This window comes from Pteropus alecto, unplaced genomic scaffold, assembly GCF_000325575.1.
Source record: "Pteropus alecto unplaced genomic scaffold, ASM32557v1 scaffold52, whole genome shotgun sequence".
Taxonomy (NCBI): domain Eukaryota; kingdom Metazoa; phylum Chordata; class Mammalia; order Chiroptera; family Pteropodidae; genus Pteropus; species Pteropus alecto.
This window is the reverse complement of record NW_006433941.1, coordinates 4,919,915-4,925,184: the sequence shown is the minus strand read 5'-3', so window position 1 is coordinate 4,925,184 and position 5,270 is coordinate 4,919,915.

Here is a 5,270-nt window from a genome sequence, read left to right as displayed (position 1 = left end):
TTCTGTCCTATTTCTAAATCAAAATCTTTTAGTTAGAAGACACCAGCCTCTTTCTGGCCCTGTGAAGGTTTCTGGGCCACTGGAGACCCTGAGACCCCTACAGGCTGCGAAAAGGCTGAGGCCTACTTGGGAAGCGATGCAGTGCCATGCCCTTATTTTCTTCTCGTTCTGGATGTTGTCAGACACTCAGTACTTCTACTCGAGCTGTATTTTGTTGATTTCTATATTTTTTTGCATGTGTTCAGAATTTATACTTTTATTTAACACAGAATAGGCAAATGAAGCTATATGTTCACCATCTGCTTCGCAGTCTGGCGTTGGCACAGGCGATGTGGACGGACAGGCAGTGGCCCCTCTCCCCTCAGTGCCTGGTCCTTGGAGGAAGTACCTGAGCCCCAAAGAACCTCAGTTCCTGAACGGCTGCACCAGCAATGTCCTGAAGCCAGATGTAGGTGGCAAGTTCTGGCCCTTGATTTCTTTGCACCCTGTAACCTAGGGCCCTAACTCAGCCTGTTAAGCTCGATTCTGATTTTAACAGATCATGCTGATCTTGTGGCAGAACACCTTATTAAAGTGTTAGGTTTCAGGTGCCACCTCCCTAGGCAGCACCCAGGAACATAGCTGTAAACATCATTTGAATTTTTGAGAAAATGTTTACAGTGTTGAAAAGGTTTAAATTTTAAGGGAATTTATGTTATTTGTCAGGGCAGAGTTCCCCTGTGTGTATAAAGTCTCTGTTCTCATGTTGTTTGAGCAATAATAAACTCTTCTCCCAAGATGTGTTGAGAAAGGAATAGACTATTCACAATGCTGGACTCTTGGTTGAAGACACCATTTATTGGTTGTTTTGTAGTGGAAAAAGCCTTCAGACCTAGGTCCTTCCAGATCTGCCTCTAAGTCCTAAAGTGACTTCCTGTGCATTAGCTAGACTCTGAACCCAAATTTCCTCACTTAGAAAGTAGAAAGAACAACCTCTACCTGGATCAAAGCGTTGTTGAGGATTCATTGCTTTTCTTAAAAGCACTTTATAAGCTGTAAAAATCCTCCACACATGTAAAATGTAGTTCTCGCTTAGTAATAATGCTACAGAATATTGACTGAGGCTTGCTACATGCAGTGTGCCATTCTAGGTATTGCGGATGATGCAGAAATAAGCCATACTCCCCACCCTCAGGGAACTGATAGTCTGCAATAGAAGGGAAATTGGGATTTTCTGACCCCCAAAGCTAATAAAACCTTTCATATCTCAGTTCTTAGATCCTCAATTTTTAACCTTTAGTTTGCTTTAAGCCATACATAGGAACAGCAGAAAATGTGTAGATTGTGTTAAGTGTGAAACCAACGGCAAGACAATAGAAGGAAAATCTTAAATATCAATGCTGTTTCCATTGATCTGAACTGCGCTGGAGGAGGAAGGTATTAAAATTGCTCAGTTATGAAAAAGGCAGCTGGCTTTGACACAAAAAAGTGCCTGGAAATTGGATTGCAGTTGAGCAGCTTTTTCCTCCAGATTTTCCCTTCTAAAACATCTAAAGATTGACACTTCCCATTTATACATAGGAGGAAAAACACACAGGCTTTTGATTTGTAGAGAAGCATATGCTGAAGTTCAAGTTTATTTTGCCATTTTTTTCCTTCTGATTTTTCAGCTTGCCTCATCATTCACTGCATTAGTCATTTTTCCTCTCCATAATTGCTCAGTGGTCCCCTCCCTCCACACCATCTCTAACTGGCACTGATTGGAGTGGAGCTTCTCAAACTTGGTTGCACGTTGGAATGACCTGGAAATTTATTTAAACTTATATTTGTCAGCTCGCCAGACCAGTTCTATTATGACCTCCAGAGTGCCTTAAAGTTCTCAGGTGGATAATATGCAGGGAAGTTCAAGTAATTAAGCAAGCCTTCCCCACCAAAAATGAGAAGAAGGCTTTCAGGCTTGTAATGTTGGTTCAACTGAATGTGCTGCTCACAGCATGGAGGCAATGCAGGTTTTCAGTAGCATGACATCAAAATAGAGAATCAGCCTGGTATTCTTGGTTAGTGTGCAGATGGAGCCAGTGAGAACTCACCCCCATCCGGAACTTCAAGACCTTGGAAAATAAAAAGAAGGGATGATACTATCCTTTCACATGCAAGTGCTTATGTTCACCAGGACTTTCATTCATTGAGCAGTGCTAACCACTGTTCTTTGTGCTAGGGATGCAAATGTGTACACCAGATAAGAAATCCTAAGAATGGTCTGTGTTTCTGTGGAGGTGGGGGGCATACATAACAGTAGACATCATAAAGAATTCATGTAATAGTAGATATGATGTTAAGTGATAGCATTACAGGGGAAAAAAGCAGAGCCAGAGGTTTGAGAGTTTCAGACTGCGGCTGGGTCCAGGTTGCAATTGTTTAAAAGGTGATCAAGCTGGGCCTCATTGAGCAGGTGACATTTAAGCAAAGACCTAGAGGTGGGGGAGTGAGCCAGCTGAGCTAGAAGAACAGCAAGTAGGTAAGTAGGAAGTGAGGGCAGAGGTAACAACGTTAGTGGTGGGGAGGGGTAAGAGAGTCAGACCCTGTGGAACCCTGTTGGTCTTTGCCAACATAAGGATTTTGGCTTTTACTCAGAGAAAGACTAGTCATTAGAGGATATGAGCAGAGGAGGAACATCATTTAATTTAGGTTTTAAAGGATCTGAAAGGGATCAAGCATGCAAGCAGAAAGAACAATGAGGAGCCTACTGCAAAACCCAGGGAGAGGCAGTGGGGTAACAGCAGAGGAGTGCTGGGCATCTGCATGTTTTGAAGGTACAGCCAGCCATAAGGACTTGCTGGCAGACTGGATATGAAATGTAACAGAACAGTCCAGGCAATTCCAAGGTTTTTGGCCTCTGCAGCTAGAAGGATGGAGTGGCCACTGTGTTAATTAAGGTTACTGTCTCATTTGTTTCCTTTGGGATTTTAATTTATGGAGGTGACTAAGTGAAGACATGGAGAGACCAATGCCATTGGAAAAATACTTTTATTATATTTCTCAAGAGGAGGGGGTATGCCATGCCACACAGGGCCACAAGGGAAGTACCAGGTTTTGGCCCAGAAGCAAAAGGAGCTAGGGGAAAGCTGAGGCCAGAGTCTTTATTGGGGTTTCTGAGAGAAAGGCGATGCAGGGCAGAGCAAACAGTTCAAGACTGGCTAGTTTAAATAATTCCAGTGGGCCTTGGGGCATGAGACTGTTCCTTGTTGTCTGGTACCTGGGTCTGAGTTAATCAGGGCAAGGGGAATATTGATTTGGTGTATGAGAGTTTGATAAGGAGGTGGCAGGGTTTGTGGGCTTCAGCTTGGTTGTATGCATATGAAAAGCATACTGGGGAGTGGGGAGCCCTGTGCTCTAAGAATTGGCTGGACCTGGGTGGTGGGGGCAGCAGTGTCTCCCCAATCAGTAAGACAGTAAGACCATAAATGCCAGAGTATCAAAAATACAGAAAATAAAAAAATATAGTTAAAATAATTGGTCTTGTGATGAATGGATGCCAAATAGACAAATCCAGAATGTAAAAAAACACAGAACAGTTATGTGTACCAGCTACTAGAAAGATATACCCTGAACCCTCAGTGGCTTGACCTAGTAGAAGCTTATTGCTCATTCACATCAAGTCCAGTTGGCACAAGGTGGGGTGGGGGACTCTGCTCCATCAATCGTCAGGGATTCAGCCAATAGAAACTGTGCCATCCTTAACCCGTGCCTTCTGAGATTGCCCTGGGCAGGCGGAGGATCGAGTGGTGGGTTTTTGCAGACCAGGTCCAGAAAGGGTGACATTGTTTCTGCCCATTCACATGGCCACATCCAACTGTAGGGGAATGGGTGCCCAGGGGACAAGGAAATAGATTTGGTGAACAATGGGTCATTTCTGAGGGGCAACAGCTGTGAATAGCAGAGATCTGAGGGGAAGAGCAGGATATATGTTAAGTCTGAGATAAATACACAGTAGACATCCAAGTGGCAATGGGTGTATGGATCTGAAATTTAGGAGAAATATCTGGACTGGAGATACAGATTTGACAGCTGTCAGTATCTAGATGGGGTATTTAAAACTATGAGAAGGAATGAGATCACCAAAAGGGTGAGAGTAGACGGAGGGGCCTTCCAACATGAAAAGCTCATGGATAAAAGGAGGAATCAGTGATGGAGACAGAAGGAACAGCCAGAGGCGGGCCAGAGGCGGGCCAGCAAGCTGGTGACCTGAAAGCCATCTGACTGCTGTGCCTTTAGAAGGATGACTATGTCAATGACTATGTTGATGATGCTGAGGGTTGACCATGGGGTACAGCTATGTGAAGTTCACTTCTGACCTTATAAGAGTGGCTTCCACAGAATGGAAGGGGCAAATCAGGATCATAGAGGGTTTAGGAGAGAAGAGTGGAGAAAGCAGAGACAGACTAGGCAACTTGCAGTTTTTTGCTGCTTAGGGAAAGCAAATAAACAGGAAATCACTGGGAGGGATAATAGTCAAAAGGTTTTTGTTTTTTGTTTTTATTTGGCAAATTATTTTTTTTTTTTGGCAAATTATATCATCACATGTAATGAGGTTTTTTTTTTAATTGTAGTAAAATATATATAATATAAAATTTACCACTTTAACCATTTTTAAGTGACAATTCAGTGGCATTAAGTACATTCACATTGTTGTGCATCCATCACCATTGGCATCTCCAGAAATTTCTTATCATCCCAAACAGAACTTCTGTACCCATTAGACACTAACTCTTTCTCCTCCCTCCCCCAGCCCCTGGTAACCTCTAATTTACTTTCTGCCTCTATGAATTTGATGACTCTGGGTACATTATATAAATGGAATTGTACAGTATTTGTCCTTTTGTGACTGGCTTATTTCATTTAGCATGTGTCAGAATTTTCTTCCTTTTTAAAGCTGAATAATACTCCACTGAATGTACATATCACATTTTGTCATCCAGCAAACATTTGGGTTGCTTCTACCTTTTGGCTATTATGAATAATGCTGCTATGAACATGAGTGTACAAATATCTCTTTGAGACCCCGTTTCAATTCTTTTGGATATATACTCAGAAGTGGAGTTTCTGGATCATATGGTAATGCTTTTGAAATATTTTAGGAGCTGCCATACTATTTTCCAACCAGTTATTTTATATTCCCACCAACAGTGCACAAGTGTTCCAATTTCTCCAAGACCTCCTTACCAGCACTTGTTATATTTTGGTTGGGTTTTGTTTGTTTTGTTTTGTTTTGTTTTTTGATAGCAGCTATT